Raw genomic sequence first — 15,622 nt, forward strand, 5'->3', positions numbered from 1 at the left:
AAGTAGAGTTTGAAATTAAAAACACAATACTATTTACATTAATACCCCCCAGAATGTAATACTTATGTATAAATCTGATCAAATATAGACAAGATCTATATGAGGAAAGCTACAAAACTCTAATGAATCAAATCAAGGAAGAACTAAATAAATGAAAAGATATTCTTTGTTCATGGGTAAGAAGACTCAATACTGCTAAGATGTAAGTTTTTCCCAAATTCATCCATGGATTCAATGCAATTCTAATCAAAATCCCAGCAAGGTATTTTATGGCTATCAACAAAGTGATTCTAAAGTTTATAAGAGACAAAAGACCCAGAATATCTAACACAATATTGAAGAAGAACAAAGTTGGAAGACTGATGCTACCTGACTTTAAGTCTTACTATAAAGCTACAATAATCAATATGTGTGGTGTTGGTGAAAAAACAGACAAATAGATCAATGGAACAGAATAGAGAGCCCAGAAAAAGACCCCCATAAATATAATCTGATCTTTGACAAAGGAACAATAGCAATGCAGTAGAGCAAAGGTCGTCTTTTTAACAAATGGTGCTGGGACAACTGGACATTCACACGTGCCCCCCCCAAAAAAAAATCTAGATAGAGACCCTACACTCTTCACAAAAATGAGCACAAAATGGATCATAGGTCTAACTATAAGCTACAAAACTTTAAAATTCCTAGAAGATGAAATACAAGAAAACCTAGATGACCTTGGGATGATGATGACTTTTTAGGTACAACATCAAAGACACAATCCATGAAAGAAATAATTGATAAGTTATACTTAATTAAAATTAAAAAATTTCTTGTAAAAAATAGTATCAAAAGAATTAGAAGACAAGCCACAGACTGGGAGAAAATATTTGCAAAAGACTCATCTGTTAAAGGATTATTATCCAGGGGTGCCTGGGTGGCTTGGTCGGTTAAGCGTCCGACTTCGGCTCAGATCATGATCTCACGGTCCATGAGTTCGAGCCCCACGTCGGGCTCTGTGCTGACAGCTCAGAGCCTGGAGCCTATTTCAGATTCTGTGTCTCCCTCTCTCTCTGCCCCTCCCCTGTTCATGCTCTGTCTCTCTCCGTCTCAAAAATAAATAAACGTTAAAAAAAAAAAGGATTATTATCCAAAACACATAAAGAACTCTTAAAACTCAACAATATGAGAATGGGTTGAAGACACCTCACCAAATAAGATACACAGGTGGCATGTAAGCATATTAAAAGATGCTCTATGTCAAATGTCATCAGGAAAATGAGAATTAAAACAACAATGAGATAGCACTACACCCCTGTTAGAACTGCCAACTTCTGGAACAATGATGACACCTAATGCTGGTAAGGATGTGGGGTATACATTGTTGGTGGGAATGGAAAATGGTATGGCCACTTTAAAAGTCAGTTTAACAGTTTCTTAGAAAACTAACCCTATTCTTGCCATACCATCCAGCAATCATGTTCCTTGGTATTTATGCAAAGAAGTTGAAAAAAGGTACATAAATACATCTGGTATAGTAGGTCCATTTTCTAAATAGAAGCATTGTTTTGGAGAGGAAGGTAATAAAATAGTAATAAATATAGTAGTAGAAATGAATATGGACTCTTTTATAGTTTATAAAATAACCATCTCATTTATATCCCACAAAAGTCTGAGACATGAGCTGAAAGTCTGGGGTGAGGTATTATCCTCCTTTTTACCATGAACTTGAGGCCCAGAAATGTCAAATGCCTTGCTACAGTTAAGGGGTAAGGTGGGACTTAAATTACACCCTTTCACACTGGGCCTTTAAGGAAATGAGATGTTTACTTTCTGAACTATTCTAGTGCATTTTCAAAAGAGGAGGAAAAAATAGTAATATCTTGCAGTTAATTTCTGTAAAATGTGATTTGAGGTGCTCCAGAAAGGCTTTCTAAGACAAATTTCTGCCCAACTACCCCTGAACCCAAAATTTAACCATTAGTCATCTCACTCCCTCCTAGATTCTGTCTCTCTTCTCTGCTAAAATGCAGAATTCTCTTGGAAAAGTTGAGCCATTGAGTCATTCATTTCTTAGAGGAGGAATGCCTCATTTACTGGTGCTGGCAAGAGGCCAGTGAGTTCTGATTCTTGGTCGGGACAAGGTAGGGGCAAAGTCAGAGAAAGGAAAGTAGAGACCACTAAAGTCAAATTTGCTGCCTTCATGATTGTGCCTTTGGGTCCCCACTCTGGCATTAGGCCTTCTCTGGAGTTTATCCAAACTTCCCCTCCAGAGCAGAGTGTTCCGGAATCGCTTCTGAGCGAGATGGCCCAGCCTGCTGAGATTCTGGCTGGGATGCTTGTAGGAGAAGGGGCTCTGGAGCCTTGTCCCAGATCCACTGAGCTCGCAGGGTGATGCAGGCAGGTCACGAATGTGAGCAATGCTGCTTTGTTCCTGCATAGAATTTCCATGCTGCTGGTCACTCATGAGAGAGCCTGAGGCCTTGGGCAGCGCAGTGCCCTTCTTTTTCTTAATTCCTGTCAAGTGGTATGAAATGTTTGAAATAGCACTTAAGATAAACTGTTGTGGTTTTCACAGACAACCTTTGAGCTGGCCTCTCTTAGTGGTGCCTTTACCATCTTTCTCTTCCTCCTCCCTATTCGGTAGGCGTTGCTTTGCTCTGTGGATCCTGGAAGTCAAATTCTATCACAGGTTTGGATAGCACATTCTCCATGAAGATAGCTAAAATTTGTAGTTTCATCTTCTCACATATCCCTGATTTGCCAAAATGTTACTCCTTTGCAGGAGTCAGCAAAATGACATCATTTCAGTTGTCTGCTAAGAGTTGCGAAATTGTCACTTAGCCAAATTAAAAAGAAAGCAGGAGGAAGAAGGAAGGAAGGAGGAAAGGAGAAAAAAGATGAGTTCTTAGATAATATATACATTCTATAGAATATTTGTTATTAGAGGCAGAATTTACTGAGAGCTGAAGCAAAGAATGGACATATTGAGTTGGTGCTGATTGGAGGAGTGTAGATATTTTTATACAGGCTTCAGAAAACCCAACATTGACCTGTTTTTATTATTTTTATTGGCTCCCTTGATGATAGACAAACTGGCCTAACCTGGGGCCAACAGAGCCAGCAGGAAATTTAGGTCACGGATAGTTGCATTTTAAAAACTCCAGTTTTTAGAGGCTGCTCAATCATTGTAATTGATTGATGATAACATGGCAAAGAGAGCTCTTAAATCATTAAAGGTGGCCCGATAAAGACACATGGCTAAAGATTTTGCTAGATGCACAGTTCCCAACTCTCTGTGGTGTTCTGTTCTGCTTTCTGAAGAAGTAGTTTGTCTCTCATTTTGTGTGACTTACGGCCCAGCTGGCCTGTTTACAGAAAACAACCTTTTAAACTTGGCAGTTCTGTTTGAAACATAGTGTAACATCATTTCCCGAGAGATGGGAGGAAAAACACATTACAAAAAAAGTTTGTTTCCCTCCTAAAACATATGTGTGTTTTAAACTGAAGAGCCATTGAAAGTTGCTCTTTTTGTCTTTCTCTGAAATCAAGGCCTTAGCCTTTCCTTCTAGCTGAAGTTAAGGGTGGCTGAATTAGATTATTTGATAACTCCTGTAAGCTTCTTATATGTTCCTGCTCTTGCTTTGGATAAATGCTAATCTGTAATAAAAACTCTAAGTAGATAGCTCTGTTCTTCCCAGGACACAGGAAATGTGGCCCAGTGTAATGGCATTTTAAAAAGATTTTATTGAAGTAAATATAATATGAAAAAGTACAGCTCAATGAAGTTTTACTAACTGAAGACATCTGTGTAATCAGCACCCAGATCAGGAAACAGAAAATTGCCGGCAATCCTGGAAGCCCCACTTTTGCTGCCTCCCAGTTACTCCTTCCTTCCAGTGGGTAGAGACTTCTGAAAGTATAGATTGGTTTTCTCTGGTTTTTGTGTTTTACGTAAATGGAATCATACAACGTGTTCTTTTTCTATGGCCTTTTTCGTTCATCATTGTCTTTGTGAGATGAAACTATTGTTGTTTTATAAAATTATGGGTCACAAAAAAAAAAATAAAAAAAAAAAATAAAATTATGGGTCACTCTTTATAGTCGCTATGTAGTATTCTATTGTGTGACTACAGCATAATTTTTCTGTAAGGGCATTTTCAGGGGGAGAGAATGTAGAACCTGTTTTCACTTCCACTAAGGACTTTGCCATTTCTCAGCCCCATTGAATCATCTGCCCCACAGACACAGAATGCAAGCTACTTTCAAGTGCCTCTTACAGGGATAAATTTGGGGAAATACTTTCTGTGTTATATTACATTGCTTTTTCTTTCTATTAAGCCTTCTTGATACATTCTTCTAGCTTTCTCACGAATCACTCATGCCATTATTTTGCTCACTCTAGAATCTTCCATTCATTCTGGGCCTCTTTTTCACTGTCCTGAGTTTAGACATCCCCCTTTCTGAAATACTTACATCTGTCCCATTCTTACATTTTTCTCCAATTCTACCCTCTCTGTTGTCTCCTTTGAATCGCCTTGTTTTACTCTGAACCTCCTTTCAAAAACTTTGGAATAATTCTATACTTGTCTTTTCTCTCATACTGTGTATCTAATCCATCAGCATAGCGTGCTGGCTTTAGCTTCAAAATATTTCCAGATCTAAGCATTTCACATTACTTGCAATGTGCCACTGCAGACTAAGCCCCATTGTTTTGCTTGGATTACTGATTGCTTCCTAACTGTGTCCCTGCTTCTAGCCTTGCCCCTCCATAGTCTGTTCTTTCAACACACCTTGCATGATAGCCTTTTCCAACATATATCTGATCATACTATTCCTCTGCTCCAAACTCCTTTCATCTGGGAACAAAGGCAAAAGTTCTAAGAGTGGGCTCTGTGGCCCTGAACCATCCGCATTCTTCTTTGCCTCATCTTACCACCTTCCCACTTCTCTTGCAAAGGCAACTGAACCTGTCCATACAACTTCCACATCATTGGTCTATCACACTCTCTGCTGCTTCTCTTTTTGCGCATATCTCTTCAGTGCATCCTATCCTTTTCTTCACATAGTTGTAGGTACACATAGAAAACTATGCTGTTTGTACAGGATATGCTGGGTTAACAGCTACACAGAACCGGAGGCCACTTGCCCAGTGGTCTGGCTGCTTCAGGTTCCAGCCAGTTGTCACTCAGGCTTGGAGTGTAAGGTAAACATAGCATGGTGACACCCTGGATGAAAAATTCTGCCTTAACATTTGTGGCTAGAACTACATATCCCTCTACCAGAGCTGTTTAACCTTGAATGAGGTTCTAGAACCTGTGAGGTACCTTTTTGGGGGACTCTAAGGAGTTGCAAGTCAATAGATCACCTCTGATTTATCTCATCTACTGGGTTCCCCTGATGATTTGTCCCAGTCAGAATCCTGGTATCATACTTTGTCTCAAGCATCTGGATTTCCCTTCCTCGCAAACTCTGGATTCCCTCTGACTGGGAAGCACTGGAGAGTAAATGCGTAGTAGCCAGATACAGGTTTTGGAGAAAGACAGTCCTGAGCTGGAGTCTAGCTCAACCACCCACTAGCTGATGTCCTTGACAAGTAACCTTTCTCATCCTCAATTTCTGCCTCTGAAATAATAATACCTGTGTTACAGGGTAATCAGGAAGATTAAATGAGATAATCTATAATTGTATCTTTGTAAGTGTTCATTTCTCTTGTTGTGGTGTCAGCTATTTCATCATAGAGGTAAGTATGCTTTTGATACTATGTTCAAAGAAGTGAATTAGGTCCTGGAGATAGCATTAGGAATAAGTTGTGCTTCTTGCCACCAAGGATTTTTCAGTCTTAGAAGAGAGCTAGACATGGATAATTAAATTCAGGGTGATAAGAGCCATGGTAGAGGGAAATAGAAGCTTCTCTAGGATCACAAAGTAGGCGTATTTAACACATCTAGGGAAGCTCTGAGGAGATAACGCTTGAGTTGAATCAGGAGACCAGGTGGAGAAGAGGGAAAAGAATTTTCCAGGCAGAGAGATAAGCACAGAGGCAAATGCAAGTAGTTCAGGCAAACCTGTAAGGAAAGGATTCATGATAGATGAGGTTGAACAGTTATGTGAGCTATGAAGCTAAGACAATAACAACAACAAAAACCCATGTCATATTCAAGGCTTTATCATTAAGGCAGTGAAAACCATGAAATAATTTTAGGGAGATCAACTTTTTGGCTTAGAATGAGATAAATCATAGCTAGAGAAAAGGGTAGTTGCAATTTAGGGCATCGAGGAAGGAATAAAGAAGAGATGGATATATCAAGTTGTGGGGACTTGGTGACTGATTTGATGTGGCAGGGACAAGAGAGAGCTGCAGTAGAGCCCAGGTTTCTGTCTTGGTCAACTGGAAGAATAATGGTCCCACAAAACAGTATAGGGTACACAGAATGAAGAGCAGATTTGGCAGTAAAAATATTCATTTCAGTTTTAGATATGTTGAGTTCAATTTGCAGATGAGATATATAAGTGGAGAAGGCCAATGGACAATTGACTCTATGGGTAGGGAGCAAAGGATGGAAACTTGGCTGAAGATACAGGTATATAAGTTGTATTAGTTAGTATTCAGATTAAGGTGAGATACCAAAGGAATCCACAAATACAGTGACTCAGATAGGATATTTCATTTCCCATACACACAGCCATCTAGAAGTTCTTGGTTGGTCCAGTCCAGATGCCGCTCAAATGTGGTCCACCTGACCAGCAGCATTGGTGTCACCTGAGAAGCGGTACAAAGTACAGAATCTTCAGGCCCCATCCCAAACCTAATGAGTCAGCATCTGCATTTGACAGATTATCTACATGCACATTACATTTTGAGAAGCTCTGATTTAAAGAAGCATGTTGTTCTGCGTTTCTCTCAAAGAATGTAGTTGAAGCAATCTTGCCACTACTTTATCTGCATTTTAGCCATGATAAGGGGAAAAGAGAGTAGAAAATAATGAGCTTTCTTTTTAGGATATGAGATCTTTAAATTGGTAATTATTGGTATATACCATATTAGAAATTCAAACTGAGAAAACTTTGTTTTTGATTCCTTTAAAAATAACAAACCTGTTAACATGCTAACATAAATAACATATTTTTATGAAGAATAGCTATACTTCTCAAACCAGAAAGGGTAAGAATGGCGTTGGTTTTATTTTTGCAAATCTTTTTAATGTGTCACTGAGTAGAAAACAGCTGGGTTCTCATATTTGCCTCCTCATTCGGTATGCTGCCATATGTTGTTTTGGTTGAAATTTATGAAGAAAATCCAGCTTCATGCAGATACAGAGCTGGAAAAGGGAAGCATATTTTGATAGCTTTTTCAGATATTCTTTTTTGATACATGCCTAGACTCTACAAGCAGTGATTTCTTTCAAGGGTAAATTGTAATGTGGAATCTGAAAGCATACAAATGAGCTTTTTGTACTCTTTTACATTAAAATCCACTGGTCTACCCTGTATTTTGGATAGATCGTTTGTATATTCCTGATTTTCTTACATCATACGTTGGTTATTTGCAAATATTGGCTCACTAATGTATGCAAATCTTCCAAATGTTGACACAATGCATTATGCAATTGAAAATAATCACATTTTTTAATGTCACCATTGATCTCATTGTGTAAGTGCAGAGAATCTGCCAGTGGTAGATACACATTTTCCAAAATTTGAATTTTTGATTAAAAGCCAGAATTTTATCATTGGCAATAAATATATCAATTGTTTTTCCTAAAGGAGCAAGATTACTTTGTTCATTTTTGAGAAAATGTTTGCCAAATACATGAGTCTTAATAATCATAATTTCTCTGTCATTCTTTCAAGTAACAATGGTTTTACATGACAGAAATCATTAGTTTGGTTCACACCCCAAATAACTGCATAGGTGTTTTTCCTTAAGATAGCCATTGTGCTTTAGGGTACAGAAGTGCTTTGTGCATAGTTCCTACTTTGTTACATAAAATATTCAAGAAACATTTATTTAAAGGTTGAAATTTTATAAGAGTAATAATTTTTACTTCTTACTCCATGGCATTCTTAAGTGAAGCTGGCTTTTAAAAAATTCCATCTGTGAATACATAGTATAGTGGCAAAGAATACAATGACTGTTAGCGTAGTTTGGAACCATTTTCCTTGGTCTGTTAAGATCCCAGCAATTTTATCCACCATTATTTTTACACTGTTAATACAAATGTCCACATAGTCAAAAAGGCAAAGAATGTCTTAGTATTGTTATAAGAGTAGTTTTGACATCCTGAAAAGGTCGCTGGGATCTTGGGTCTATAGACCACACTTTGAAAACCGCTGTCTCATATGATTATTCTGAGCTTGATGTATATTGGCTTATATGAGATTGCATGGTTTTTAGACTGCTTAGTTCTAGAAAAAATTGTAAAGTGGAAAATTTTAAGTTTGGTGTGTGTCTATTCTTTTCCTTTCTGTGACAGCCCTGGAGGCACTCCCCAGCACCCTAGTGGGACAGAGGGAATGAGTACCGAGGGACCTCTTCATGCTTGCTCTTGTTCGTCTGGCTAGTCATTGGACAAGTATTGATGGAGCCCTCTCATGGACCAAGTTCTTTGTCTGGCCTCTGGCCCTGATGCAGAGCTTCTCATCCCCTACCTCACAAAACCGCCTGTATTCGTTTCCTATTGCTACTATAGCAAATCAAAACAAACCTAGATGCTTAAAACAACATAAGTTTACTACCTTACAGCTCTGTAGGTCAGGAGTCCAACACCGGTCTCAGCAGGCAAAAATCGAGGTATTGGCAGCACTGCATTTCTTTTTGGAGGCTTTAGGGGGGGCATCTACCTCCTCACCTTTTCCAGTCTAGAGGCCCCTGCATTCCTTGGCTTGTGGCCCCCTTCCTCCACCTTCAAAACTGGCAGCATTGTATTTCTCTCTGTATGGTCAGAGAGAAATAGCCATAGCCAGGAAAGGTTCTCTACTTTAGGGACTCATGTAAGTAGACCAGACCCACCCAGATCATGCAGGATCATCTCCATCGCAAGATCTGTAACCTTAATCACACTGGCAGAGTCCCTTCTGCCCTATTTGCTTATGACATATTCTGGGAATTAGAATATGGGCCTTTCTTGGGGGAGTCATTATTCTACCTACTACACACTCTTCGTAAGTGTGTGTTAAATATTTGTTGAAGGAGTAAAGGAGCTATCTTATCCCATTGGTCATTTCTCAGAGCTTTGTTCCTCCCTGATATTGGTCATTATTTAAGGCTCGGTTGAGGTACCGTCTCTTCTGGGACTTGGTGTTCCTCTGCTGTCTTTTCAAAGTGAATGAAAACTTCTCCTAAAGCACTTACTTACTGCTTCTCCACTACTGTTTACTCCTACCCCTACCCACCTGTAAGCTCCTTGACTCTTGTGTCTCGCCTTGTTCTTTGTATGCCCAGATTATAGCACAATGTCTGGCACTTAGTATGTGTACGATAAACATTTGTTGATGAATTCCTGAGTGCATCAATGAATTATCCTCACACATACCAAGTTAACCAAGTTACATTTTTGCGTTTTGCCTGGGGCATATACCAGAAGTCCATTTCCCGCAAATAAGCAGAATGACTTTCATCATGGGCATTTAAAACCTGTATTAATGGCAAAACATAAGAGACTCTTAAAGATAGAGAACAAACAGAGGATTACTGGAGGGGTTGTGGGAGGGGGCATGAGCCAAATGGGTAAGGGGCATCTACTCCTGAAATTGTTGTTGCACTATATGCTAACTAACTTGGATGGAAATTAAACAACAGATGAATTAAAAAAAATAATAAAACCTGTATTAATGGTATTAATGTAGGGATGGCCAGTGATGTTTTGGGGTAGAAGGGTCTTAGGCACTCCCTCAAGCCCCTGGCAACATTTACTAGGCTGCATCCAGGGACCCAACTATACCTGGGAGGAGTTGCAGAGATGGGTTCTCCAGCCTCAGGTTAGAGTGGCTTTGAGTTTCACTGAGGTTCTGCAGGCCGCACCGCAGAGGAGCGAGGACGGAGCCAGCCCTGCCCGCTCTGTAGCCACAAAGCAGATGGCCTGTGTGCTCCCGTGCCTGCAGACGTAGCCCCCCCCAGGGCCTGACTCTGACTCTGCAGAGGTGTTTCAGTTCAGCCAAGAAAAAAAAAAAGGCTTTTCTAAAGACAACATGCATTTTACAGAGAGCCTTTTGTATGGAGTTACTGGGGACTCACTCAAAAATAACAGGAGCTCCAGACTTAAAGAATTAAAATTAAAAGAAAGTTCTGTCACTCTAGACACAGCTCTAGTCACCCACCTCCTACTAGTTGGCTCATTTATATCAAAATGAGTGAGAAATTTAATCCCTGGTACTTTATAAAGAAGCTTTTTTTTTTTTTTTTTTTTTTTTTGCTTTGGTTGTGGTTTGCTCTGTGTGTGTGTGTGTGTGTGTGTGTGTGTGTGTGTGTGTGTGTGTTTTAATGGCAGTGTTTAATAATGTTTATATTGCCTTTAACCTTTGACTAACTTTGCAGTTACGTTCCCAGATGTGGTGTCACATCCAGTACTGGTAGGCTGCCCCTCTCTCCTTCGAGACTACGAACTTCTTATTCCTAGAAGGTTTTGAATTCCCTACCAGTCATCTTAATCACTTCTACTGGGTAGGAAAGGAGTCCATGGGGTAGGAGGTCATAGTAGTAGCAATCGGTTCATATGTGTCAGGGGCCATGCACCAGGCACTGTGCTTTGTGACTTACTTCTGTTATTAAATCTGGAGAGCAACCTTGTGAAGCAAAAGCTATGGTTGTCTCTCTTCAAATGTAAGGTGAAGTGTTTTCCCCAAAAGCAACCCTCAGAAAAGAGGGTGTCCTCTTATGCCTGAGTCCTCACCAACACAATCCCCCATCGTGGGGATTACTCTATTTAAATCACGAAGTAGTTTACTGTTTGGGCATTTGTGGTATTTTGCCCATTTTGCAGGTGAGGAACCTGGGACTTGCAGAAGTTAAATTAAGTTGCCCCAGGTCACCCAGCTGGTAAGTGCAGGCATCTATTTTTATTCCCATACTCTCATTATTAATCCTACTCAGATTCTTTCTTTCACCTTTAGAAAGGTTTCAATCCAGGGTGTCACTGATCTTTTCCTTCTTCTTGTTGAGGTTTCATTCTAAAAGCAGAGAATATCAGAAAATGGATATATATCCAGTCTGGAGCCATGCTTTTATGGGTAGTACTAGGAGGGTCTAGTTCTAAGCCAATGTGCATAGGATTCCCTCTGGTTCATCCTTGCCAGACAATCCCCCTGCCTCCCTTTGCCATTGATGGAAAGTTCATTGCTTCCTGAGCCAGTCCCTTGTCTTTGCTGATGGCTCTGTTTGTGAGGAATTCTTATCAGCTGAAATTGTCTTTCCTGGAATTTTCAGTCTGACTGAAGGAGATCCAAAAGTACCTGGATTTGTCTCCCTTCCCTCGAACTCCCTTCTCCTCCCCTCTCCTCCTCTGGCCCTCCCCTTGCCAATGAATGTTTCACTTTAGAATATTTTTAGATTTATAGAAAAGTTGTCAAGATAGTAGAGAGTTCTGTATATCCTCACTATATTGTTAAGATCTTACAGTACTTAGCAAAACAAAGAAGCCAATATTGGTACATTATTATTATTAACTGTAAACTCCAGATTTTATTCTCATTTCACCTAGTGGTTTTTTGTCCCCCTAACATTCTTTTTCTGTTCCAGGAACATTTTGTAGAATGTTCCTCAGTTGGTATTTATGTGATGTTTTTATTGTGGGGTTATGTGTTTGGGAGAAGAATACCACAAAAGTGAAGTGCCATTCTCATCATATCATATTAGGGGCACATAATATCATTTGAGTTTATCATTGGTGTTGTTAACCTTGATCTTCTAGGGTAAACTTCTCCTCCCTCTTCTTTCCATACACAATTTTTTAGAAGCAAGTCACTATGTACAGCCCACACTTAAGAAGAGGCGGGATTAAGCTCTACCTTCTGGAGGGGGCAGTATCTACATAAGTTATTTGGAATTCTGTAAAAAACATCTATCTGTTCTGTATGTATGCATGCATGTATGTATGTATTTATGCCATCACTTATTTATATCAGTATGGCACAAAGCACATTTATTTTGGACTTTGAGTTATATAATCCATTACTAGTTTATTTTCTTGCTCAAAGTGTTTCAGCTTTGGCCACGGGGAGGCCTTCCAGTTGTCTCTTGTGTCCTTTTGACATGCCCCATCCTTTTGCTTTTTATGGACTTCCTTACTCTCTGGCACAACAAGATCTTCCAAGTTCTTCTTATATTTTCCCTACCTTATCCCTAGAATCAGCCATTTCTCTGAGGACTCCTGATTCCTTTTATTTGAGAATGATGTTAGAAACCGAGATCTGACCCCCGGCTGTGCTCATTGCTACCAGGGTGTCATTACTTCTAGATTCTCACAGTGGCAGAATTAGGAAGTAGATGTATGTATATCAGCCCATGTCATACACATATCTATGATATTTCTCTATCTACATTTGTTTCTGCAGGAAAGCTTTTCTTTTTTGAGCATTGATATTTTTCTGGGTAGCCAATAAGGAAATATGATTCACTACCTACTATCACCAATGATAATGTTTTTTTTCTCTTTAAAAAAAAAAGGAGAAAAAGGTGAAAATGGAGACCTTGGCATAAATATGGCTTAAGAACTGAGCCATCTCTAGTCACATCATGTCATTTCAGAGATGAAGAGATACGAGTTCACTGGGATCCTACGAGGTTAAGGAGCTAGTTAGTGGTACAGTCAGGTTTGGATCTGGGTGTTTGAAATGGAGTCTCTATTTCCACCACATCACATGCCTCTTTAAGACTGATTAGCAAATATTCTTGGCTTTGTATTCAACTCAATAATTAGCTTTTGGGAATGCTTGAAGCAGATTAGAATGTAATTTTAGAAATTAGGGTGCACAGGTATTACCTAGCTAACAGAAGTTTGCTAGAGTGTCATTAGTGAGGGAGCTTGTTCTCTGGCAATGTATTTTAGATCAACAACTTGAAAATGATGCTCTCATGGCCAGATGTTTGTGGGTAAATCTTTTCAAACGATTATGGTGATTACTCTATGTTGTTTTACTTTTTATAACTATCTTTTAAAAAATCCTTTTGCTCTGGGAAAAGACTTAAAAGGGCTCCCGTAGGCTAGATACTTGGTGCATATACCTGTTTTTTAGAAATGGGATATAAAGCAATGAAGGAATCTGCTTAATGTTATCCAAGATGTTGGTGATAGGGTAAAAAGGAAAAATGAAAGCTGTAGCCCCCGTGGCCCCACTTCTAACAGGCCAACCACACAGCTCCTTTATTATAAATTGCTCTGGGCAGCTTGTAAAGCAAAGAACACTTGAATGTTTGTCTCCAGAGACTCCTGAGGCAATAGGACGGTCCTAGGATGTCTTCAAATGTTTCAGCCATTTCCTTTGAGAAGTGGGCGTGTTTATACTTGGTAAATCATGTCTTGTCACCATGTAGCAGTAAAATCTTCCTGTTCTTTTCCATTTGAACCTATTCATTCCAAAGACTTATCATTTTGTTTTTGTTTGGTGCATTGTGAACATCCAAGTTTTTTAGTGGAAATAAATGGTAACAGCTGTTTTTCGTGTACCAAATAATATAATTGTGAACCTTAACCTTGAGACGATATATCCAAATTTTTCCAGGTGTGGAAATGACTTGACTAGAAAAGTTCATTTTGGAGTAATCATCCCAATATAGAATCACATCCAGCTGCTCGCCATCAACTTCATTCAAAGAGAGAACATTTCTATAGGCCATTTTTTTATTCCAACACTCCCTTCATAACCTGGCTTTTCCTTTTAAAATATTGCATTTTCACACACTTAAACACACACACACGCACGCACGCACACACCCTAAAGTCTCATCTTTCTTCTCTTCTGCTTTACTCTTCTCCGTAGCTGTGCCCACCATCTAGTATACTATATATTTTACTTCTTTAGATTTTTAATTGTCTGTTTCACCCAACTAGAATGTAAGGTGTGTGAGAGCAGGGAATTTGTTTTCTTCACCGCTTCATCCCTAGACCCAGAATAGTACCTGGAATATAGTAAGTGCTTAATGAACCCTTTTGAATGAATGGCATGAAAGTTGCAAGTTGTAGTCATTTGCTCCCTGATTTTAATATAAGTACAAGTAGTTGAGTTTTATTTTATAGGATTATTTTATACTATAGGTTAAATAAAACATATTATTTAAAATGGGGATTTATCTGTTTATGAAAAATCTCAGAATTTGTATGAGACATGGTATAGTTACTTGGAAGTTATTAGGTGACTCCAGAAATGCAGTACTGTTATCATATGCAAGGAATTTTGAAATTCTCTGCTAAATATCACTCATGAAATTAGTGGAAGAGCTAAAAGGAAAAAAATTTTAAGTTTTAGGATAAATTATCTTCAGATCCACCCAAAGATACCTTGAACCTTAAGTGACATTGCCCAGTTTGATCCCTTATTCTATTCACCAGATTTAGCAGAAAATGACTTTTCATTGTTATAAAAAAATCCTATGATCCAGTAATTGCACTAGTGGGTATTTACCCAAAGAATAAAAAATATTAATTTGGAAGCATATATGCACCCCTATGTTTATTGCAGCATTATTTACAATAGCGAAATTATGGAAGCAAACCAAGTGTCCACTGATAGATGAGTGGATAAAGAAAATGTGGTATATATACACAGTGGAATATTACTCAGCCATAAAAAAGAATGAAATCTTAACATTTGCATTGACATGGATAGAGCAAGAGACTATAATGCTAAGCAAAATAAGTCAGTCGGAGAAAGACAGATGCCATATGATTTCACTTATGTGTGGAACTTAAGAAATAAAACAAAGAAAGAAACCAAAAAACCAGACTCTTAACTATAGAGAACAAACTGATGGTTACCAGAGGGGAGGTGGGTGGAGGGATGGGTGAAATAGGTAAAAGGGATTAAGAGTACACTTTAATCATGATGAGCACTGAGTAATGTATAGAATTGTTGAATCACTGTATTGTACACTGAAACTAATATAACACTGTATGTTAACTATTAGGAATCAAAATGTTAAAAATTTAAAGACTACATGAAAATAAAAACAAACTTTGATTTTGGAATTAAAAAATCTATTCTCTAAAAAAATTTTTTTAATGTTTATTATTTATTTTTGAGAGAGAGAGATACAGAGACAGAGTGAGAGTAGGGGAGGATTAGAGAGAGAGGGAGACACAGAATCCGAAGCAGGCTCCAGGCTCTGTCTGAGCTGTCAGCACAGGGCTCGACGTGGGGCTTGAACTCACGAATGATGAGATCATGACCTGAGCCGAAGTCAGACGCCCAACCAACTGAGCCACCCAGATGCCCCCAAAAAATCTATTCTGACTACTATTTGCCAAACATAGAGAATATTAAAAAGAATATGCTGTAAAATTTAAGGCAATTCCTCTGAATGTCAGCATGTGTTTACATATATAGATGCTGACATGTTTTTGTTTTTAATCATTGCTTTAAAAATACATTTTTTAATTTAAAATTCTAGTATCTGAAGTACTTACACTTATAAAACTAATGGGTTCTT

General features: G+C 38.7%; 1 protein-coding gene across 4 annotated transcripts in view; it reads left to right on the forward strand.

Annotated features, from left to right (window-relative positions):
• The window catches only part of SCFD2 (sec1 family domain containing 2), a 400,714-nt gene that overhangs the window by 151,871 nt on the left and 233,221 nt on the right, over positions 1-15,622 (forward strand). The window lies entirely within an intron of this gene.

This window comes from Panthera pardus, unplaced genomic scaffold (assembly GCF_024362965.1).
Source record: "Panthera pardus isolate Hobbes unplaced genomic scaffold, ASM2436296v1 HiC_scaffold_13, whole genome shotgun sequence".
In the NCBI taxonomy this organism is placed as follows: Eukaryota; Metazoa; Chordata; class Mammalia; order Carnivora; family Felidae; genus Panthera; species Panthera pardus.